We start from the raw sequence: 25,201 nt of genomic DNA, 5'->3' as shown, positions 1-25,201 counted from the left end.
TGACTTCAAAACTGAACTATTTATTCGCAATTTTTACAACATAAGGATAAAATGATACATACCCAGACAATACAATAAGCTGTTAGTTCTTCATACAATTACACCTTCACAAGCAAGCGAAGGAACTAATACATGGAAGCTATACAAGGCTTCACATTCAACAATAATTACAACAGGGTACATAATCATAACTCTGGAAAAAGAGTTGCATCATGGAAGCTATACAAGGCTTCATAGCCTAATCATAACTCCGGAATAAGAGTCGCATCATGGAAGCTATTTAGGCTTCACTAGCTAATCATAACCCCAGAATAAGAGTCGCATCATGGAAGCTATTTAGGCTTCAATAGCCTAATCATAACTCCGGAATAAGAGTTGCACCGGTTTCAATAAGCATAACATTTTTATAAATGTATAGCTGCGGATTTAGGAGGAAACAGGACCATACTATGAATCATGAAGCATTGCAGCCTGAAGTTTAATGCTGCACGTGTGAAATCAAGTCTTAACTGGACACTATCATTAGGCAATCAACGGCTAGCTAGATAAACCATGGATACTATATAAGGAACCATACAAGAGGTGTTGGGTTCCTACTATAATAGTCTTTCTTTCTGATGCATTTTAAGGCACCTTTTTAGGCGTACCTACATCATACCAAGTCTCCAGTTCTAGTATATTATGCTGTATACTGCTTTAGCCAGTCTTCCCACAGCTGGAGATCTGTCTGCAAAAAGCATCGCATGATTATAAGTTGCTTCTATGCCTTGCATTAACAAAATCATGAAAAATGTAAGCATTTCTCACCTCAGAAAATGTATTTTCTCCTCTTCCAGAAAAGTCCAGGGCCAATCAAGGGGGTAACATTTCTTCTTCCAGATAATCATCTTCAAAGATTGAGCTATATTGGTTTTGTAACATTTCTTCTTGGGAATTAAAATTCATCAAGGGGTTCGGAATAACTGGAACCTCATACTGACTTTGCGCTGCTTGAAATTTTTCTCCAGCATTATAAGCCATATAGGAACTTGGATAATGTTTGAGGGGTGACACATCAGTCTTCTCAGGTTGATTTTGATTATCAAAATCGGAAGGTGTTTCCAAGAGCGAACTCCACACACCTTTTGTAGAAGCTGATATGTTGCTGCTCTTACTAGGATTTTGATTCTTTAAATCCAAAGAATCAAGGTAAGTTGGTTTGCCTTTCTCATAAAATGATTCTTTAGCCATTTCATTTGAGTTTTGGCTTTGAAAAGGAAATGACTCTTTAGCCATTTCGTTTGAGTTTTCATTTTGAAATGAAATGACTTAGCCATTTCGTTTGAGTTTTCATTTTGAAAATGAAATGACTGTTTAGCCATTTCGTTTGAGTTTTCATTTTCATTAACCATTTCGTTTGAGTTATGATTTTGATTTTGCAAATAAAATGACTCATTGGGCATTTCATTTGAGTTCTGATTTTGAAAAGGAAATGACTCTTAGCCATTTCATTTGAGTTTTGGTTTTGAAAAGGAAATGACTGTTGGCCATTTCATTGAGTTTTGATTTTCATTAGTCATGCAGGGACTTGCTTCACCTTTGTTATTTGATGAAACAGTAGTTATCTCATATGAATTTAGATCTTGTAAACCAGAAGTTGTGTAACTTGGTTTACTGTTCTTATAAGATGACATAGCAGTCATCTCGTTTGGATTATAATTTTCTATATCAGATGCCATCAAGCGTATCGTTTCACCCTCCTTATAGGATGAAACGTCAGTCATCTGGAAAATTTCTGATTCCCAAAGTAGAAGCTATTAAGCTGCTTGTTTCACCTGTGTTGCAGGTTGAGATAGAAATAACCTCACATAGGCTTTGATTGTCATAATCTAAAGCCTCTACGTTACTTGCCTCACCTTTGTCATTGGTTGCAATAGCAGCCATCTTTTTTGAATTTTGATTTGACAAATCAGAAATTATATGGTTGCTATTTCTAGGTTCACCTTCACCATAGGCTGAATAAGCCCTGATCTCCTCCGATATTTTATTTTCAGAAGCAGAAGCTGAAACTGAAGCTGATTCGCCTTTTCTTGCCTTCTTTTGTGCTCTTGGCTTCTTGCAAATTGGTTCCTCTTTCTTCGACCTCTTAACTGTTTTTTTTCTTCTCATTTGGCTTCTCCTTCAATTTGCAAAGAACATAGTTACCCTGAGAAGCATATAACAGTTTGTAAATTCCATATTCCGCATTACAAATCAGTATAATCAGAATTTCTAAACACTGTATCACTAAAACTTGGGAGGAAATAACAGAGCAAACAGGAAACATAATTGATGAGTGGGATATAGCTCATCGAGTTATATAACCAAAACCTCGAGGAATCAGTATAGCTAATTGACATTAATGCATGGATTCCCATTGGGGCTACATTAAAATCCATTTTCAATTTCTTTCAAGCAATTATTATAAATTGTTTGATTAAACTTGAACAAATAAATCCATATAGAAGGGAGGGAAGGAACTTTTCCCCGTGAGTTGTAAAGACAAGAAAAGTTTTGCCTGTCCATGATCGTGAGGATAAAAAAAACAAATACTTTTCACTATCCTGAACAATGGCCAGGATAATTAAGTTTCTATCCTGTGTTTTTTTCTGTTGGGCCCAATGGTACTGCAAAGAAATGAGCCTTGGATTATGAAACAAAGAGCCAATTTTCATTGAAGAATAAGGATTTAAGCAGTTAATTTCATGAAACAGAGTGTTGCAATTACCTGAATAGGCGAGTCGAGTTCTGCAGTGTACTCATACTCGTGCATGACCCAGTTAGTCGCGTCAGGATTATGGAAAACCAAAATTCTCTTAGTTCCTATCTCCTCATCACTCCCTTCCTGAGTGACTGAGCGAGGATCACCGGTGATTTTCCAGTATCCATTCCCCGCCTTTCGGTTAGTCAGTCTACTATTATTGCGGTACTCGCGAAGATAAAAGAAAACCATACTTTATCGGTGGATTTATTCTTGGACAGACCTATACACACATTTTTCATCCTCTCAATTCATAATTAAAAAAAAAAAAAAAAAATTAGAAGAAAGAGACAAAGATTGGAGACGAGCTACTTACCAGCAAGATCCCCAGGGTTATAATTGCAGAATTTAATAACCTCAACGATGTCGGAGCCTTCGATAGGATCACCATGCCTCTTCCGCTTCAAGTAATGACCAACCAGTTGTTGATCGGTCGGGGCAAATCTCCATCCGAGCGGCAAGTTTTGAGCAAATAAACCGGTGCATTTGCCATGGCTTTGAACAACAAAAAGGACTTAGAGCAGGAAAAAGTAAAACAACAGAACTAGAAATGAAAATACACTCACCGGAGGAGGAGGAGGAGGAGGAGGAGGAGGGGGAGGGGGAGGGGGAGTTATTAGTCATTCCGGTTGCTAAAATAGCAGCCAGCGAGCAACCAGAAGAAGAATGAAGAATGAAAGAGAAGGAAGTTGCGGTCAGTGGAGGAGGAAGCTGTAGGGGAATGGAGTGGAAAGCTAGTTCCAGTGAAGTGTGAAATTTGTTTCCATTTTCACTCACACACTGGATTGACTATCTGCACTGTACGACGATTAGTCTTCCACGCCAGAGTCACTGCTACTTCTCTATTCTTGTAGGAAAAGGAATGATGACTCACTAATCCACAGTTCTATGTTATTTATTTATTGATTTATTTTATTGTATTTTTTTACCGCTTGTTGAAGGGGCTAGCCAAAAGAAAACAAATATCCGTGGGTCCCACCACTGAGACCTCTGTCAGTCCTTCGCTTTGCACTTTTCAATTTTAGTGATGGAAGTACTGTTGGAGGGAAATACTTATCTAAATGCGATGTATCGCCCCGTTCATACAAGACGAGATGAGAGAGTCTAATATTGACTCTTGGAATGAGAGTCTTATCTCAGCTGCATGAAATAAGATTTTGAGTCCCTTCGAATAAATAAATTTTAGAATTAATTGGATGATTCATTTACGGATTTACTTGTTATACAATAATTTCACAGATAAATATTGAATTGAAGTATCCTCTATATTATGTTTTTCATTTTTTTTTTCCCTTTCATCAAGTTTAGAGTCTACAATTTAATAGATATACAAATATAGATAATTAAACATCTATATATATACCAGTCGTAATTCCACACTTTGCCCGCGGATATTTACATATTATTTACATATGTTCAATTCGTTGTAATAATATTTATAGAAAGGAAAGTCACATTCACAGAAAAGGAAAGCCACGAATCCTGAAACGCCAAAATGAATGTGAAGATGCTCGTGAGGAAAACATAAAAAATTAAAAAAAATTCAATACTTAATTATACTTATAGATACTAAAGACATAAAACTAAGCATTTTTATATTTATCAAACTTGAAATATTTATCTATTAAGAATAATAATATGTGCACCCGAGTAACGTGAATGAACAATTTTGACAACTACTTTACCCAATCTAAAAGTCACTGTTACTCATAAATTTATTCACTTTGTTGATTTTTTATGTTGAGAGTGATATATGAATAGAAAGGGAACATAATGGAAAAGGGAGGAGAGACAAAGAGAAATCCTTGTATTTGAAAAATAACCAAAAAAAAAAGTTTAATGATAAAAAAATCACTTCTTTTGAAAAATCTGTTGGCTCAAGAGTCAAATTCAAATCTCGAAATTTTGATGATTAAAACAAAACAAATAAATTTAAATTATATTATTTGTGCTAATAATGTTTTATGCAGAATATTTATGAAAAGTAACAAATGAACAAGGCATGTCCTACAAAATCCATAGTGTGTGAAGACATCCGAAGACCCTAGTGGTTAGGTTTTTAGGATTCATTGTAGGATACAGAGAAATTCATCTACAAGCACAAAAACTAATCTTTCTCTCATCAAAAATTTTTCGAAAATTAGATTCTTCAAAATAAATCTTCTCGTCAAAAAGTTGTTTTCGAAATTCCTTTTAAAAGAAATCGAAATGATTCAATTACCTAAAATTAAAGAAATTATGTCTCTAAGGATTTTGGTAATAAACCGTATGCTTTCTTTTTCGAAAATCCTCTTTGAAAATCTAAGAATTTTAACTTATTCTCTTACCTAAAACGAAGGAAGATCTTATTTTTCGTTTTAGTAAGTAGAATCTTTTCGAAAAATATTTCTCAAATAAATTGCTTTCGAAAATCTTTATGTTTAAGGGAACAGAGATCGTTTTCTATTTTCTTACCAAAAGGATAAACGAATTTTTGGTAACTAAGATTTTTGTATCTTCTAAATAAGGAAAGCAAATATTCTGATTTCAAAAAGAAATATTCACTTTCTAAAAAATGAGAATCACATATCTCTCTATAAAAGGAGTTTTCACTCTTTGAAATGTATGGAAGAAAGAGTTTTCGTTTTAAGAGTATTCACCTATTGATCACATCTTTTATCTCTCAAAACTTACTCTCTACCCCCGTTTTTTCTTTTCATCTTTATGCTTTACGTTTTTATCTTTAAAAGAGAAAAGAATTTTTATAATAACTACTTTTGAAAAACAGTTCTGTGTTCTAAACGATTTTCTAAACTGAAAAACTGTTTTTCTTATGCTTATATTTGCATTTCTGTCTGTCTATTAAGATTCTGTAATCTTTAGTAGACAGGTCTTTATTTGATAAACAATTGTGTAATAGCTTAGGTAAGAAGCTATTGTGAAAGAGGTTATCAAGCAACCTTCTCCGTGAGAGAGATTCTAATGTCTTCAATTGAGTTTCTGTACTCTCTCAAAAACTGAAAGGGTTAAGGTTAACTAGAACCTTTGGAAAATCTAGTGGGATAAAGGGTAGATCTAGGTGTTGATCTATTGCCTTGTACTGTTGGTTTGTCTCTTACCCTTGAAAAGAGATAACATAGTTGAGGATCTCAAGATGAGTCTTGGGGAATGAATGTAGGCGAGTTAGTGCCGAACCACTATAAATCACCGTGTTGATCTTTTTAATTTTTGAAGTTTTGCTTGATACTGCTTTACTTACACTTCTGTTTATATTTTAGAAATGCTAAGATTGTTAATGGATTTGATGTTCTAAAACTGAAATAAGTCTTATCTTCTCTGAATATTAGAACTCTGGAATTCTGATAAGTGAATATACCAAGTTCTAAACTATTCCTCTATTTACAGTATATTTCACTACTTGGGTTTCTAATCAGTTTTCTAAACTTGATTAAAGCTTTGTGAAGCAGTTCTAATTTCAATAACTGTCTCTCATACAGTCTTATATGATTCTCTAAACTTTATGAGGAAGCTCTAAATACAATATCTTTTTGTCATAAAAAAGTTCTAATATTGAATAAGACATTGTGAAGCAGTTCTAATTAATAGCTGCACTTTGCATAGTCTTTTTATAAAACTTTGTGAGAAAGTTCTAATCCATAATTTATTCACACAAGTTCTCTATTTTTCCGCTGCACTTATAATTCTATATTATGTTTTAAAATCTAAAATTTATATTTTTAGAAAACCCAATTCACCCCCCCTCTTGGGTTGTACCATACATATACGGGACCTACAATCTGGTATCAGGGCTTTGGCTCTTGACTTACCGAAGCTTAACCGCTTAAGAGATAAGATCCCATGGCAACCTCACTTCCTCTTACTTCGTTAGAAGGTCAATCAGTTTCTAGACCTCCCTTGTTCAATGATTCTAATTACTCTTATTGGAAAACTAGAATGGAAAATTTCATGAAATCAGTCGATATAAACTGCTGGAGGAATGTTATTACTGGTCCTCGTATTCCCATGAAAATTATAGAAAATGAGAGTATTAGAAAAACAGAAGAAGAATATACAGATGCCGATTGGACTGATATTGCTATAAATGCAAAAGCTATCAATATTCTTCATTGTGCTTTAGACGCAACAGAATACAACAAAGTGTCTGGATGTAAATCTACGACAGAAGTATGGGAAAAACTTAAAGTTACCTATGAGGGTACAGATAGAGTAAAGGAATCTAGAATAAATATCCTTTGGAGAGAATATGAAATGTTTAGTATGAAGGAATGAGAAACTATTGCAGAGTTAAACTCTAGATTTACTAATATAGTTAATCCTTTGAGAACTCTCGGTAAGGAAATTTCAGAAGATGAGCTTGTTAAGAAAATTGTTAGAATTCTACCTAAAAAATGGGATTCTATAGGAACTGTCATGAATTACAAAGAGACTCCCGTCAGTTATGATTATCTTTGAGGAGCTCTTGTTTCAAAAGAAATGAAATCTTCTTTGACTATAGAAGATAAGAAAAAGAAAGGACTGGCTTTGAAAGTAGTTTCTAGTGAAGAAAGTTCTTCCGATCTTGATAGTGATGATTTAGCACTCGTTGCTAAAAGATTCAAAAAGTTCTATAGAAAGAGTGGAAGGCCACAGAAAAAGTTTATCAAAAAGAACTTTCCACCCAAAAATGGTAACTTACCTAAGAAAGAACCTTCTGAAGTGGTTTATTATGAATGCAACAAACCCGGACATATCAAGCCTAAATTGTCCTAAATTGAAAAAGAAGCCAACGAAAGAGAAGCTGAAGCAGGCTTTCGTAGCTGTTTGGAGTGATTCAGATAATTCTAATCTGAAGCCACAGTGATCAAGAAGAAATAGCTAATATATGTTTAATGGCTACTATCGATTCTAACTCCAAAGAAATTAGCACTCTAACTTCAACACAGAAAGCTGAAATCAACGAAACAAATGCAACGATCCAGAAGCATGAAGAAAGCACTGTAAGTATTTCTGAACCTGAATCAGAAAATGATCTTCTAGATACTTACAATAATCTTTGCAATGAGTTTGAAAGCTTGTTAGAAAGCATAAAGTTCTAAAGAAGATTTCAGAAAATTAAAATCTGAAAGTAATCATTTAAAAGATGCTTTTTTATCAAGAAGTTACATGCAAAGATCTTATCACAGAAATCAAAGATATTAAAGATTGTAATAATAGATTTTCTGAAAATCTGACACATCTTGAAGAAAAATGTAAAATCTGAATTCTGAAAATGAATCTTTAAAAACTGAGATTAGAATTCTAAAATCAATTTCAGAATCACTTTCTAAAGAAAAGACAAGTTCTAGCTATGATAGCATTTCTAAACTGAATTGTGTTTCTAATAAGAAAAATGTAGTTTCTAATGTTGTGACTGTAGAATATCAAAGTTTCAACAGAAAGAAAAATCATAGTAAGCTAAATGCACCTGTTACCACTAACCCTCCAGGACCCAATATGAGTTGGGTACCTAAATCTGCTTGATCTTTTCAGGTGTACCTAAGGAGTGAGCTGAAAACAGAAATGTGGTACATGGACAGCGCTTTGCTCTAGGCATATGACTGGTGATAGAAAGAAGTTCACCATATTAGAAAAGAAAAAGGGAGGTACAGTAAGCTTTGGAGACAAAGCAAAAGTAAAATCGTTGGTATTGGTGTGGTAGGTTATAATCCTTCAATAGAAGATGTATGCTTAGTAGAAGGATTACATTATAACTTATTAAGTGTTAGTCAGATTTGTGATAAAAATAGAAGAGTGATCTTTTAAACCTTCTTATTGTGAAGTTCAGAACATGCATGATAATAAAACCCTTATTTGTTGGAAAAAGGTTTGGAAATATATACCTGACAGATCTCTTTGATATGCATAACCAGGATATATGTTTAGTTTTTGTTGATAATTCTAGTTGGTTATGGCATAGAAGACTTGGACATGCAAGCATCCACCTTATTTCTAAACTGTCTAAGAAAGATTTGATTCGAGGTTTGCCAAAGTTGAAATTCGAAAAAGATCACATTTGTGATGCTTGTCAAATGGGCAAACAAACCAGAACATCTTTAAATCCAAGGGCATGGTTTCTACTTCTAGACCTTTAGAATTGCTACACCCTTGATCTATTCGGTCCAATTACTCCTTCTAGTCTTGGAGGAAAATTCTATGCACTTGTTATTGTAGATGATTACTCTGGATTCACCTGGACACTCTTCCTTAGAAATAGGGATTGAGTCATATGACATGTTTATTCATCTTTGCAAGAGAATACAAAATAAGAAAGGATACAACATCTCAGCAATTAGAAGTGATCATCGAGGAGAATTTGAAAATCAGAAATTCGACGCTTTTTTTGCAAGGAGTCAGGAATTTTCCATAACTTCTCAGCACCTAGAACACCTCAACAAAATGGAGTAGTGGAACACAAGAATAGAACACTTCAAAAATGGCCAGAACCATGCTAAGTGATTCTAAACTACCAAAGTATTTCTAGGCAGAAGCAGTTAACACTGCTTGTTTACATTCTAAACAGGGCTTGGTAAGATCTAAACTCAAAAGACTCCATATGAGCTCTACAAAGGTAGAAAACCAAATATTGGTTATTTTCACATTTTTGGTGCAAATGCTTTATTCTAAATAACAAGAAAATCTTCTTGCTAAATTTGATACTAAATCTTATGAAGGTATTTTTTCTAGGATATTCTAGTAATAGTAAAGCATATAGAGTATTTAATAAAAAGATTCTAGTTGTAGAAGAATCTATTCATGTTGTGTTTGATGAATCTGACTCTACATCTAGAACATTAGAAAGTGACGATGTTGTAGATTCCAATCATGAAAAGCAGAATGAACAATCAGAACAACTAGAACAGCCAGAAAGTGAGCAGAACACTGATAATTAGGCTGAACCAGAAGTTGAACATGAAGATCAGAATATAGTTGAAAGTCAAATGATAGAAAGAGAAAATGAAGATTCTCAATTACCAAAAGAATGACGATTTCATAAGTATCATCCCCAAGAAGACATTATGGATAATCCCTCAGAAAGGATGATAACTAGAGCTCAACTTAGAAGATATTTTGGTAATGTTGCTTTCGTTTCTCAATTAGAACCTAAAAGTTTAGAAGATGCTCAAAATGATGAAAGTTGGATTCTTGCTAAGCAAGAAGAGCTAAATCAATTTAAGATAAACCCAAGTTTGGAAACTTGTTTCTAGACCTAAAACCATTCTATTATTGGAACAAAATGGGTGTTTAGAAATAAGCTTGATGAACAAGGCAACGTTGTGAGAAATAAAGCAAGATTAGTGGCTCAAGGGTACAACCAAGAGGAAGGCATCAATTTTGATGAGACCTTTGCCCCGGTTGCTAGACTTGAGGCCATTAGAATGCTTTGTGCATTTGTATGTTTTAAAAACTTCATGTTATATCAAATGGATGTGAAAAGTGCTTTCCTAAATGGTTTTCTAAATGAAGAAGTGTATGTAGAACAACCTCCTGGTTTTGAAATTTTTGATAAACCTAATCATGTTTACAAACTTACTAAAGCTCTTTATGGTTTGAAGCAAGCTCCTAGAGCTTGGTATGAAAGATTGAGTAAGTTTCTATTGGAAAATGGTTTTTCAAGAGGAAAGGTTGATACAACACTATTTATCAAAAATAAAGCACATGACATTCTAGTTGTACAAATTTATGTTGATGACATAATCTTTGGATCTACTAATTCTTTGTAAGGAATTTTCTAAGATTATGCAGGGTGAGTTCGAAATGAGTATGATGGGAGAATTAAACTTCTTCCTTGGACTTCAAATCAAACAATGTGAAATGGAATTTTCATAATCAAGAAAAATATACTAGAATTGTTGAAACGATTCAAAATGGAAAATGCCAAGGTATGTAGTACACCAATGAGTCCATCCTCAAAATTAGAAAAAGATGAAAAAGGTAAGGATGTGGATAAATTGTTTAGAAGTATGATTGGTTCTTTACTATATCTAACGGCAAGCAGACCAGACATACACTTTAGTGTTTGTCTATGTGCTAGATTTCAATCGTGTCCCAAAGAATCTCATTTAATTGCTGTAAAAAGAATATTAAGATATCTTTGTGGAACTTCTAATCTGGGTCTGTGGTATTCTAAAGGTGATACATTTGATCTTGTTGGGTATAGTGATTCTGATTTTGCAGGAAGCAGAATAGATAGAAAAAGCACGTCTGGACTTGTCAATTTCTAGGCAGCGCCCTTGTATCATGGTTTAGCAAGAAACAGACATCTGTTGCTCTTTCTACTGAGAAGCGGAATATGTTGTTGCTGGAAGTTGTGTTGCACAAGTTCTATGGATCAAACAACAGTTGGCAGACTATGAACTAAAATTAGAAAGAGTGCCAATCAAGTGTGATAACATAAGCGCCATCAATTTATCTAAAAATCCAGTTCAGCATTCTAGAACCAAGCACATAGAACTCAGGCATCACTTCATACGTGATCATGCACAAAAAGGTGATATAGTAATTGAGTTCATTCCCACAGAAAAGCAATTGGCAGATATCTTTACAAAACCTTTGAATGAAAGTCAATTCTGCTCAATTAGAAGAGAACTTGGTATGTTAGTTCTAAACTCATAACTTTAGAACTCTGTAAGTATGTTCTAAACTGCTTTCTATATTCGAAAATGAAAGACCTGCTATGTTCTAATTTTTTTTCATGTGTGAAAAACGTTTTTGTCTAAAAGAAACGCATATTGCTCTGATATGACTTTCTAATGTCACTATCAGAATCTTGCTTTAGACCAAATCCAAAACAGTTAATTTATTATGTGTGTTTTTTATTATGTTTCGTATCCTTAGTTTTGGCGTTTTTTATTTTTTTTTTTTATTTTTTTGTCATTTTGAATTTCTAAAAACTATTTTCTTTTTTTTTTTCCGACTTAATGTTCTTGTCTCTCTAAACTGCTCATATTCTTTCTCTCGCTCTCTTGCTAACAAAACCCTAAGTTCTTTGTATCAAAAATCTCAACAATGGCCGAATCAAGTTCCACCTCCTCATCGATTCCTTAACTGAGCAAGAACTCAACTCCTAAAAAGGCTTCAAAGAAATATGAGCAAAAGGAGTCAAAACAGAAAAAGCCAGATGAGGAACCAAAGGAAGGAAAAACAAAACTGCTACTTCAAAGAAACAAGTAGCTAGGGCTCGCGACAAAGGTAAATCTGTCCTCTCACCATATCCTCTCATGCGTTCGTATGTCATTGATGGAAATTTTTTGGTAGTAATGAGTTTGATTTCAAGGAACTCTTTGAGTTTCAAGGATGGATGAGTTTTCTGTCATTAAAAGACTGTGTTATGAGAGTTTAGTCAAAGAGTTCTACGGTTCTCTTAAGGTTAGTGGAACAGAGTCGATTTCTGTAAAGCTTAAGGGTGAATCAAAGCGTTGTCTTACGCTGACTTGAGCAAGATTTTTGATTTGCCAAACTGGGTCTAGGGTAACGAAGATTAAGGATATTTCTAGGGTTAGTGAGTACAAAAAGGAAGAATTTGTGAAGAAAATTGTAAAAGGGGTTCTGCAGACAAACAGGGCACTATTGAATGTTCAAATTTGACAGATAGCATGAAATGGCTATACAAACTGATTGTGCATTATATTTATCCCAAAGTGCTTCACTTACATATGTGAATCAGGTTGAGTTGTGCATTATGTGGCACATAGTTGAGAAGAAACCTTCAACCTATGTCATACATCTTTGACAAAATGCAGAATAACCCTAAAAACTGCCCTATGGAATGGTACTTACACCAGTGTTTGAATTTTGATGTTGATTTAAAGGAAGTGATGGCTATAATGTTTCAAAGCTAGACATGGGTCATTAAAAATGAAAGATGAAGAAGGTGAAGAGAGAAAAGAGAGAAGAGAAAGAAAAGAAGAAGCTGAGAAAGAAAGAGAAAAAGAAGAAGTTGAAAAGAAAAGAAAGGAAAAGAAGAGGCTGAGAAAAAGAAGAAGAAAGAAGAGAAAGGAAAAGCTAAATAGGAGAAACAGAGAAGGAAGAAAAGATAGAGGAAAAAGAGAAGAAGAAAAGAAATTAGAAGAGAAAAGAAGGAAGAGACAGAAAAAGAGAAAAAGCTGAGAAGGAAGCAGAATCAGAAAAAGAGAAGAAACAGAAGAGAAAAAGGAGTCTGGAAAGTTGAAAAAGGAAAGAAAGTAGAAGAAGAATCAGTGATGCTGAGAAGAAAACTGGAATTAAGTGATGAAGAAAAGTCAACTGAGGTCAAAACAGAAAAAGAATCTGAGTTCTTATCAGCTCAAAGGAGTAGGGAAGCTATGCTAGGAAGAATGGAAAGAGAGCTATAGAAGAGCATAATAAGGACTCGATGAGGATAAAGCATTGCAAGACTGTGATTGAACAAATCAGTCTCTCATTGAGTCCTTGGAAAGAATGAAAGATGTAATGAAAGGAATTAGCTACTCTGAAAGTTAAAGGAACACCCTACACTCCTACCTCAGAGAAACCAAAGAAAGTCAAGCACACTGCGGGTAAACATAGACTCATGGAAGAAAGCCTCCATTGCACCCTTCTTCTAAACGGCCAGAAAGCTCTTCTGAAACGCTCCTGCTCAGAATCTAAGAAGTTCTAAGAGACTTAGAACTGATCCCAAGCCTCTCTGATTTCTGTGTTATGAACATTTTTTTTTTTTGTAGGATATATCTTTAAATTCTGTTTAATTTTCTTTTATTATCTGATCTTTTCTAACCCTTTTGTATGATGACAAAAAGGGGGAGAACAGGATATTTTGGATTTTGGTGATATTTTGGTACGTACTCTGCTATGTGGTGACCAAACTTATATCTTAGTTTATTTTCTATGTTTATATCTAGTGTTTACTATTTTCTAATATGTGTTGTCTATATTCTATTTTGGCGAGCTATATATTTTATATGATGAACTGAGTGTTTTAGAACTTAGATTCTTATTCTAACGTCTGCTCTACAGGTTGGACTTAAGATATTTTGTTCTATTCTAATATCAGTTTCTATTCTTTTGCTCTGACCATATGCTCTGATTATTAGAACTTAGAATATCTTGTCTATCTTTGCTAGTTCTAAAATCAGTTTCTAAAATGTCTCCCTAGCTCTAATTCACAAATAGTTTTATTGCATCTATTCAGGGGAGCAAATACATGTTCTAAATTCGCTTCATATTAAGATCATTTGGCATGCTTAGAACTTATATGCATAAAATTTAGGGGGAGCACGTTTTATGTTTGCTAAATTTATTGGTTTTGTCATCATCAAAAAGGGGGAGATTGTTGGCTCAAGGGTCAAATTCTAATCTCGAATTTTGATGATTAAAACAAAACAAATAAATTTAAATTATATTATTTGTGCTAATATATTTTATGCAGAATTTATGGAAGAAAAAACGAACAAGGCAAGTCCTACAAAATCCATAGTGTGTGAAGAATCCGAAGACCCTAGTGGTTAGGTCTTTAGGATCATTGTAGGATAGAGAGAAAATTCATCTATAACACAAAAACTAATCTTTCTCTCATCAAAATATTTTTCGAAAATTAGATTCTTCAAAATAAATCTTTCGTCAAAGTTGTTTTCGAAATTCCTTTAAAAGAAATGAAATGATTCAATTACCTAAAATTAAAGAGATTATGTCTCTAACGATTTTGGTAATAAATCGTATGCTTTCTTTTTCGGAAATCCTCTTTGAAGATCTAAAGAATTTTAATTTATTCTCTTACCTAAAACGAAGGAAGATCTTATTTTTCGTTTTAGTAAGTAGAATCTTTTCGAAAAATATTTCTCAAATAAATTGCTTTCGAAAATCTTTATGTTAAGGAAAGAAGATCGTTCCTATTTTCTTAAAAAGGATAAAACAAATTTTTGGTAACTAAGATTTTATCTTCTAAATAAGGAAAGCAAATATTCTGATTTCAAAAGAAATATCCACTTTCTAAAAACGAGAGTCACAAATCTCTCTATAAAAAGTTTTCACTCTTTGAATGTGTGGAAGAAAGAGTTTTCGTTTTAAGAGTATTCACCTATTGATCACATCTTTTATCTCTCAAAACTTACCTCTACCCCCATTTTTCTTTTCATCTTTATACTTACGTTTTTTATCTTTAAAGAGAAAAGAATTTTATATAACTACTTTTGAAAAACAGTTCTGTGTTCTAAACGATTTTCTAAGAAAACTGTTTTTCCTGTGCTTATATTTGCATTTCTGTCTGTCTATTTAGATTCTGTAATCTTTAGTAGAAGGTTTTTATTTGATAAACAATTGTGTAATAGCTTAGGTAGAAGCTATTGTGAAAGAGGTTATCAAGCAACCTTCTCCGTGAGAGAGATTCTAATGTCTTGAATTGAGTTTCTGTACTCTGAAAAAAGAAAGGGTTGAGGTTAACTAGAACCTTTGGAAAATCTAGTGGATAAAGGGAAGATCTAGGTGTTGATCTATTGCCTTGTACTGTTGGTTTGTCTCTTACCCTTGAAAAGAGATAACATAGTTGAGGATCTCAAGATGAGTCTTGGGGAGTGGATGTAGGCGAGTTAGTGCCGAACCACTATAAATCACGTGTTGATCTTTTTAATTTTGAAGTTTTGCTTGATACTGCTTTACTTACACTTCTGTTTATATTTTAGAAATGCTAAGTTGTTAATGGATTTGATGTTCTAAAACTGAAATAAGTCTTATCTTCTCTGAATATTAGAACTCTGGAATTCTGATAAGTAAATATACCAAGTTCTAAACTGTTCTCTATTTACAGTATATTTCCACTTGGGTTTCTAATCAGTTTTCTAAACTTGATTAAAGTTTGTGAAGCAGTTCTAATTTCAATAACTGTCTCTCACAGTCTTATATGATTTTCTAAACTTTATGAGAAGTTCTAAATATAGCTTTCGTCATAAAGAAGTTCTAATATTGAATAAGACATTGTGAAGCAGTTCTAATTAATAGTTGCACTTTGCATAGTCTTTTTATAGAACTTTGTGAGGAAGTTCTAATCCATAATTATTCTCACAAGTTCTCTATTTTTTCGCTGCACTTAGAATTATATTGTTTTAAATCTAAAATTTATATTTTTAGAAAACCTAATTCACCCCCCTCTTGGATTGTGCCATACATATACGGGACCCGCAAAATCAAAATTATTTCCAAATCTTTTAGAATAAGTTATTTTACACAATTTCAAGAAATTTGTTGTGATTGTACTTGTTCAATCGAATTACACCATTCTTTTTGCAATTGACAAGATGTTGATAAAGAGTTACAATATAATTAAGTTAGGAGACGAGTGCTTGCAAAAAATGGTAACAACCATAAATCAAAGGGGGTAAATTCTGAATTCAATAAAATTTGAATTTATCAGTAAAATAAAGATTTATATTGAAGTCTATAGTATAAAATTTATCTTTTACTAGAAAAATAAACTTTTTTATTTATAGTGAAAACATAGAATTTTATTGGGAGATCTTAAGATTTTGTAGAATTCATCTCTATAAAATGGGTTTAATTGATAGTTTAGTGATTATTATAATTTGTTTGATATTAATGGTGAAATTATTCTTTTGTAAATCATAATTTTAAATTTAGATTGAAAAAAAAAAAAAATTGCTTGTCATGTGTGGTCTGATTGGTTTAGTCTTCTTCCCTTCAGAAATAATCAGTAATTTGACGAATGTTATTCAAAGAGGAGAGCCACCCTTATTTTAGAACGTACAATGTTATTTCTCTTCATTGACCCTCCTAAATATCAAAAGAGAAAAAATAACTTTAGTGTTGATTAGTTATTATAAATTTAATGAATTAGAGTAATGGTTTTCTAAAAGAAACAATCCTTTTAGGGATTGATTTGTGCACTTAAACTTAGCTGTTGTTAAATAGTTTGTGGCATGCTTACATTTTCTTTTTTTTTCTTTTTTTCTTGAAAAAAAAGGGAATGTGAATCAAATTCCATTATGATTATTTAAGATATTGCCATCCTTGTAGAGGACATAGATTATCTATTACCAAGCATCGCGAAACTTTTTATTTAAAATTTCACTAACTTATAGGTTTTATTTTAGAAAACCTTCCAGGTTTAATTATTATACGATAAATTTTAAGATCACAAACGAAATTCTATTCATTGTTGACTATCATCAACAAAATCACCATAAATCTCCAAAAAAAGAACAAACGACCATAGACTCACATTTCTGAAACCTACCCTAATTCATTAGCAACCCAAAGTCTGTAAAATATTTAAGAAAGACAACTAACTTGAATCATGACTTCAAAACTGAACTATTTATTCGCAATTTTTACAACATAAGGATAAAATGATACATACCCAGACAATACAATAAGCTGTTAGTTCTTCATACAATTTACACCTTCACAAGCAAGCGAAGGAACTAATACATGGAGCTATACAAGGCTTCACATTCAACAATAATACAACAGGTACAATAATCATAACTCTGGAAAAAGAGTTGCATCATGGAAGCTATACAAGGCTTCATAGCCTAATCATAACTCCGGAATAAGAGTCGCATCATGGAAGCTATTTAGGCTTCACTAGCCTAATCATAACCCCAGAATAAGAGTCGCATCATGGAAGCTATTTAGGCTTCAATAGCCTAATCATAACTCCGGAATAAGAGTTGCACCGGTTTCAATAAGCATAACATTTTTATAAATGTATAGCTGCGGATTTAGGAGGAAACAGACCATACTATGAATCATGAAGCATTGCAGCCTGAAGTTTAATGCTGCACGTGTGAAATCAAGTCTTAACTGGACACTATCATTAGGCAATCAACGGCTAGCTAGATAACCATGGATACTATATAAGGAACCATACAAGAGGTGTTGGGTTCCTACTATAATAGTCTTTCTTTCTGATGCATTTTAAGGCACCTTTTTAGGCGTACCTACATCATACCAAGTCTCCAGTTCTAGTATATTATGCTGTATACTGCTTTAGCCAGTCTTCCCACGCTGGAGATCTGTCTGCAAAAAGCATCGCATGATTATAAGTTTGCTTCTTATGCCTTGCATTAACAAAATCATGAAAAATGTAGCATTTCTCACCTCAGAAAATGTATTTTCTCCTCTTCCAGAAAAAGTCCAGGGCCAATCAAGGGGTAACATTTCTTCTTCCAGATATCATCTTCAAAGATTGAGCTATATTGGTTTTGTAACATTTCTTCTTGGGAATTAAAATTCATCAAGGGGTTCGGAATAACTGGAACCTCATACTGACTTTGCGCTGCTTGAAATTTTTCTCCAGCATTATAAGCCATATAGGAACTTGGATAATGTTTGAGGGGTGACACATCAGTCTTCTCAGGTTGATTTTGATTATCAAAATCGGAAGGTGTTTCCAAGAGCGAACTCCACACACCTTTTGTAGAAGCTGATATGTTGCTGCTCTTACTAGGATTTTGATTCTTTAAATCCAAAGAATCAAGGTAAGTTGGTTTGCCTTCTCATAAATGATTCTTTAGCCCTTTCATTTGAGTTTTGGCTTTGAAAAGGAAATGACTCTTTAGCCATTTCGTTTGAGTTTTCATTTTGAAAATGAAATGACTTAGGCCATTTCGTTTGAGTTTTCATTTGAAAATGAATGACTGTTTAGCCATTTCGTTTGAGTTTTCATTTTCATTAACCATTTCGTTTGAGTTATGATTTGATTTTGCAAATAAAATGACTCATTGGGCATTTCATTTGAGTTCTGATTTGAAAAGGAAATGACTCTTTAGCCATTTCATTTGAGTTTTGGTTTTGAAAAGGAAATGACTGTTTGGCCATTTCATTTGAGTTTTGATTTTCATTAGTCATGCAGGGACTTGCTTCACCTTTGTTATTTGATGAAACAGTAGTTATCTCATATGAATTTAGATCTTGTAAACCAGAAGTTGTGTAACTTGGTTTACTGTTCTTATAAGATGACATAGCAGTCATCTCGTTTGGATTATAATTTTCTATATCAGATGCCATCAAGCGTATCGTTTCACCCTCCTTATAGGATGAAACGTCAGTCATCTGGGAAAATTTCTGATTCTCCAAAGTAGAAGCTATTAAGCTGCTTGTTTCACCTGTGTTGCAGGTTGAGATAGAAATAACCTCACATAGGCTTTGATTGTCATAATCTAAAGCCTCTACGTTACTTGCCTCACCTTTGTCATTGGTTGCAATAGCAGCCATCTTTTTTGAATTTTGATTTGACAAATCAGAAATTATATGGTTGCTATTTCTAGGTTCACCTTCACCATAGGCTGAATAAGCCCTGATCTCCTCCGATATTTATTTTCAGAAGCAGAAGCTGAAACTGAAGCTGATTCGCCTTTTCTTGCCTTCTTTTGTGCTCTTGGCTTCTTGCAAATTGGTTCCTCTTTCTTCGACCTCTTAACTGTTTTTTTCTTCTCATTTGGCTTCTCCTTCAATTTGCAAAGAACATAGTTACCCTGAGAAGCATATAACAGTTTGTAAATTCCATATTCCGCATTACAAATCAGTATAATCAGAATTTCTAAACACTGTATCACTAAAACTTGGGAGGAAATAACAGAGCAAACAGGAAACATAATTGATGAGTGGGATATAGCTCATCGAGTTATATAACCAAAACCTCGAGGAATCAGTATAGCTAATTGACATTAATGCATGGATTCCCATTGGGGCTACATTAAAATCCATTTTCAATTTCTTTCAAGCAATTATTATAAATTGTTTGATTAAACTTGAACAAATAAATCCATATAGAAGGGAGGGAAGGAAACTTTTCCCCGTGAGTTGTAAAGACAAGAAAAGTTTTGCCTGTCCATGATCGTGAGGATAAAAAAAACAAATACTTTTCACTATCCTGAACAATGGCCAGGATAATTAAGTTTCTATCCTGTGTTTTTTTCTGTTGGGCCCAATGGTACTGCAAGAAATGAGCCTTGGATTATGAAACAAAGAGCCAATTTTCATTGAAGAATAAGGATTTAAGCAGTTAATTTCATGAAACAGAGTGTTGCAATTACCTGAATAGGCGAGTCGAGTTCTGCAGTGTACTCATACTCGTGCATGACCCAGTTAGTCGCGTCAGGATTATGGAAAACCAAAATTCTCTTAGTTCCTATCTCCTCATCACTCCCTTCCTGAGTGACTGAGCGAGGATCACCGGTGATTTTCCAGTATCCATTCCCCGCCTTTCGGTTAGTCAGTCTACTATTATTGCGGTACTCGCGAAGATAAAAGAAAAACCATACTTTATCGGTGGATTTATTCTTGGACAGACCTATACACACATTTTTCATCCTCTCAATTCATAATTAAAAAAAAAAAAAAATTAGAAGAAAGAGACAAAGATTGGAGACGAGCTACTTACCAGCAAGATCCCCAGGGTTATAATTGCAGAATTTAATAACCTCAACGATGTCGGAGCCTTCGATAGGATCACCATGCCTCTTCCGCTTCAAGTAATGACCAACCAGTTGTTGATCGGTCGGGGCAAATCTCCATCCGAGCGGCAAGTTTTGAGCAAATAAAACCGGTGCATTTGCCATGGCTTTGAACAACAAAAAGGACTTAGAGCAGGAAAAAGTAAAACAACAGAACTAGAAATGAAAAATACACTCACCGGAGGAGGAGGAGGAGGAGGAGGAGGAGGGGGGAGGGGGAGGGGGAGTTATTAGTCATTCCGGTTGCTAAAATAGCAGCCAGCGAGCAACCAGAAGAAGAATGAAGAATGAAAGAGAAGGAAGTTGCGGTCAGTGGAGGAGGAAGCTGTAGGGGAATGGAGTGGAAAGCTAGTTCCAGTGAAGTGTGAAATTTGTTTCCATTTTCACTCACACACTGGATTGACTATCTGCACTGTACGACGATTAGTCTTCCACGCCAGAGTCACTGCTACTTCTCTATTTCTTGTAGGAAAAGGAATGATGACTCACTAATCCACAGTTCTATGTTATTTATTTATTGATTTATTTTATTGTATTTTTTTACCGCTTGTTGAAGGGGCTAGCCAAAAGAAAACAAATATCCGTGGGTCCCACCACTGAGACCTCTGTCAGTCCTTCGCTTTGCACTTTTCAATTTTAGTGATGGAAGTACTGTTGGAGGGAAATACTTATCTAAATGCGATGTATCGCCCCGTTCATACAAGACGAGATGAGAGAGTCTAATATTGACTCTTGGAATGAGAGTCTTATCTCAGCTGCATGAAATAAGATTTTGAGTCCCTTCGAATAAATAAATTTTAGAATTAATTGGATGATTCATTTACGGATTTACTTGTTATACAATAATTTCACAGATAAATATTGAATTGAAGTATCCTCTATATTATGTTTTTCATTTTTTTTTCCCTTTCATCAAGTTTAGAGTCTACAATTTAATAGATATACAAATATAGATAATTAAACATCTATATATATACCAGTCGTAATTCCACACTTTGCCCGCGGATATTTACATATTATTTACATATGTTCAATTCGTTGTAATAATATTTATAGAAAGGAAAGTCACATTCACAGAAAAGGAAAGCCACGAATCCTGAAACGCCAAAATGAATGTGAAGATGCTCGTGAGAAAACATAAAAAATTAAAAAAAATTCAAATACTTAATTATACTTATAGATACTAAAGACATAAAACTAAGCATTTTTATATTTATCAAACTTGAAATATTTATCTATTAAGAATAATAATATGTGCACCCGAGTAACGTGAATGAACAATTTTGACAACTACTTTACCCAATCTAAAAGTCACTGTTACTCATAAATTTATTCACTTTGTTGATTTTTTATGTTGAGAGTGATATATGAATAGAAAGGGAACATAATGGAAAAGGGAGGAGAGACAAAGAGAAATCCTTGTATTTGAAAAATAACCAAAAAAAAAAAGTTTAATGATAAAAAAATCACTTCTTTTGAAAAATCTGTTGGCTCAAGAGTCAAATTCAAATCTCGAAATTTTGATGATTAAAACAAAACAAATAAATTTAAATTATATTATTTGTGCTAATAATGTTTTATGCAGAATATTTATGAAAAGTAACAAATGAACAAGGCATGTCCTACAAAATCCATAGTGTGTGAAGACATCCGAAGACCCTAGTGGTTAGGTTTTTAGGATTCATTGTAGGATACAGAGAAAATTCATCTACAAGCACAAAAACTAATCTTTCTCTCATCAAAAATTTTTCGAAAATTAGATTCTTCAAAATAAATCTTCTCGTCAAAAAGTTGTTTTCGAAATTCCTTTTAAAAGAAATCGAAATGATTCAATTACCTAAAATTAAAGAAATTATGTCTCTAAGGATTTTGGTAATAAACCGTATGCTTTCTTTTTCGAAAATCCTCTTTGAAAATCTAAGAATTTTAACTTATTCTCTTACCTAAAACGAAGGAAGATCTTATTTTTCGTTTTAGTAAGTAGAATCTTTTCGAAAAATATTTCTCAAATAAATTGCTTTCGAAAATCTTTATGTTTAAGGGAACAGAGATCGTTTTCTATTTTCTTACCAAAAGGATAAAACGAATTTTTGGTAACTAAGATTTTTGTATCTTCTAAATAAGGAAAGCAAATATTCTGATTTCAAAAAGAAATATTCACTTTCTAAAAAATGAGAATCACATATCTCTCTATAAAAAGGAGTTTTCACTCTTTGAAATGTATGGAAGAAAGAGTTTTCGTTTTAAGAGTATTCACCTATTGATCACATCTTTTATCTCTCAAAACTTACTCTCTACCCCCGTTTTTTCTTTTCATCTTTATGCTTTACGTTTTTATCTTTAAAAGAGAAAAGAATTTTTATAATAACTACTTTTGAAAAACAGTTCTGTGTTCTAAACGATTTTCTAAACTGAAAAACTGTTTTTCTTATGCTTATATTTGCATTTCTGTCTGTCTATTAAGATTCTGTAATCTTTAGTAGACAGGTCTTTATTTGATAAACAATTGTGTAATAGCTTAGGTAAGAAGCTATTGTGAAAGAGGTTATCAAGCAACCTTCTCCGTGAGAGAGATTCTAATGTCTTCAATTGAGTTTCTGTACTCTCTCAAAAACTGAAAGGGTTAAGGTTAACTAGAACCTTTGGAAAATCTAGTGGGATAAAGGGTAGATCTAGGTGTTGATCTATTGCCTTGTACTGTTGGTTTGTCTCTTACCCTTGAAAAGAGATAACATAGTTGAGGATCTCAAGATGAGTCTTGGGGAATGAATGTAGGCGAGTTAGTGCCGAACCACTATAAATCACCGTGTTGATCTTTTTAATTTTTGAAGTTTTGCTTGATACTGCTTTACTTACACTTCTGTTTATATTTTAGAAATGCTAAGATTGTTAATGGATTTGATGTTCTAAAACTGAAATAAGTCTTATCTTCTCTGAATATTAGAACTCTGGAATTCTGATAAGTGAATATACCAAGTTCTAAACTATTCCTCTATTTACAGTATATTTCACTACTTGGGTTTCTAATCAGTTTTCTAAACTTGATTAAAGCTTTGTGAAGCAGTTCTAATTTCAATAACTGTCTCTCATACAGTCTTATATGATTCTCTAAACTTTATGAGGAAGCTCTAAATACAATATCTTTTTGTCATAAAAAAGTTCTAATATTGAATAAGACATTGTGAAGCAGTTCTAATTAATAGCTGCACTTTGCATAGTCTTTTTATAAAACTTTGTGAGAAAGTTCTAATCCATAATTTATTCACACAAGTTCTCTATTTTTCCGCTGCACTTATAATTCTATATTATGTTTTAAAATCTAAAATTTATATTTTTAGAAAACCCAATTCACCCCCCTCTTGGGTTGTACCATACATATACGGGACCTACAATCTGGTATCAGGGCTTTGGCTCTTGACTTACCGAAGCTTAACCGCTTAAGAGATAAGATCCCATGGCAACCTCACTTCCTCTTACTTCGTTAGAAGGTCAATCAGTTTCTAGACCTCCCTTGTTCAATGATTCTAATTACTCTTATTGGAAAACTAGAATGGAAAATTTCATGAAATCAGTCGATATAAACTGCTGGAGGAATGTTATTACTGGTCCTCGTATTCCCATGAAAATTATAGAAAATGAGAGTATTAGAAAAACAGAAGAAGAATATACAGATGCCGATTGGACTGATATTGCTATAAATGCAAAAGCTATCAATATTCTTCATTGTGCTTTAGACGCAACAGAATACAACAAAGTGTCTGGATGTAAATCTACGACAGAAGTATGGGAAAAACTTAAAGTTACCTATGAGGGTACAGATAGAGTAAAGGAATCTAGAATAAATATCCTTTGGAGAGAATATGAAATGTTTAGTATGAAGGAATGAGAAACTATTGCAGAGTTAAACTCTAGATTTACTAATATAGTTAATCCTTTGAGAACTCTCGGTAAGGAAATTTCAGAAGATGAGCTTGTTAAGAAAATTGTTAGAATTCTACCTAAAAAATGGGATTCTATAGGAACTGTCATGAATTACAAAGAGACTCCCGTCAGTTATGATTATCTTTGAGGAGCTCTTGTTTCAAAAGAAATGAAATCTTCTTTGACTATAGAAGATAAGAAAAAGAAAGGACTGGCTTTGAAAGTAGTTTCTAGTGAAGAAAGTTCTTCCGATCTTGATAGTGATGATTTAGCACTCGTTGCTAAAAGATTCAAAAAGTTCTATAGAAAGAGTGGAAGGCCACAGAAAAAGTTTATCAAAAAGAACTTTCCACCCAAAAATGGTAACTTACCTAAGAAAGAACCTTCTGAAGTGGTTTATTATGAATGCAACAAACCCGGACATATCAAGCCTAATTGTCCTAAATTGAAAAGAAGCCAACGAAAGAGAAGCTGAAGCAGGCTTTCGTAGCTGTTTGGAGTGATTCAGATAATTCTAATTCTGAAAGCCACAGTGATCAAGAAGAAATAGCTAATATATGTTTAATGGCTACTATCGATTCTAACTCCAAAGAAATTAGCACTCTAACTTCAACACAGAAAGCTGAAATCAACGAAACAAATGCAACGATCCAGAAGCATGAAGAAAGCACTGTAAGTATTTCTGAACCTGAATCAGAAAATGATCTTCTAGATACTTACAATAATCTTTGCAATGAGTTTGAAAAGCTTGTTAGAAAGCATAAAGTTCTAAAGAAAGATTTCAGAAAATTAAAATCTGAAAGTAATCATTTAAAAGATGCTTTTTTATCAAGAAGTTACATGCAAAGATCTTATCACAGAAATCAAAGATATTAAAGATTGTAATAATAGATTTTCTGAAAATCTGACACATCTTGAAGAAAAATGTAAAATCTGAATTCTGAAAATGAATCTTTAAAAACTGAGATTAGAATTCTAAAATCAATTTCAGAATCACTTTCTAAAGAAAAGACAAGTTCTAGCTATGATAGCATTTCTAAACTGAATTGTGTTTCTAATA

General features: G+C 33.2%; 1 long non-coding RNA gene and 2 pseudogenes across 3 annotated transcripts; all 3 read right to left on the bottom strand.

The window, feature by feature from the left end:
• LOC149495784 (uncharacterized) lies at positions 1 to 1,473 on the bottom strand. The gene is made up of 2 exons (XR_016321154.1): positions 808 to 1,473; positions 1 to 727 (listed from the first exon to the last, which is right to left on the bottom strand). It is a non-coding gene; the product is annotated as an uncharacterized LOC149495784 (long non-coding RNA).
• A 282-nt stretch (positions 1,474 to 1,755) lies between these two features.
• LOC149495783 (uncharacterized) lies at positions 1,756 to 3,403 on the bottom strand (annotated as a pseudogene). Its single transcript, XR_016321377.1, has 4 exons — positions 3,346 to 3,403; positions 3,096 to 3,293; positions 2,747 to 3,002; positions 1,756 to 2,185 (listed from the first exon to the last, which is right to left on the bottom strand). The product of XR_016321377.1 is annotated as an uncharacterized LOC149495783 (transcript).
• Positions 3,404 to 17,844: 14,441 nt separating this feature from the next.
• On the bottom strand, positions 17,845 to 20,703 carry LOC149495782 (uncharacterized; annotated as a pseudogene). The gene is made up of 5 exons (XR_016321376.1): positions 20,400 to 20,703; positions 20,148 to 20,327; positions 19,801 to 20,057; positions 18,466 to 19,239; positions 17,845 to 18,257 (listed from the first exon to the last, which is right to left on the bottom strand). The product of XR_016321376.1 is annotated as an uncharacterized LOC149495782 (transcript).
• Positions 20,704 to 25,201: the final 4,498 nt, after the last annotated feature.

The sequence above is a fragment of the Jatropha curcas genome, chromosome 6 (genome assembly GCF_041381405.1).
Source record: "Jatropha curcas cultivar XTBG-Jc1 chromosome 6, XTBG_Jcur_1.0, whole genome shotgun sequence".
In the NCBI taxonomy this organism is placed as follows: domain Eukaryota; kingdom Viridiplantae; phylum Streptophyta; class Magnoliopsida; order Malpighiales; family Euphorbiaceae; genus Jatropha; species Jatropha curcas.
This window is presented reverse-complemented; position numbering and strand designations above follow the sequence as displayed.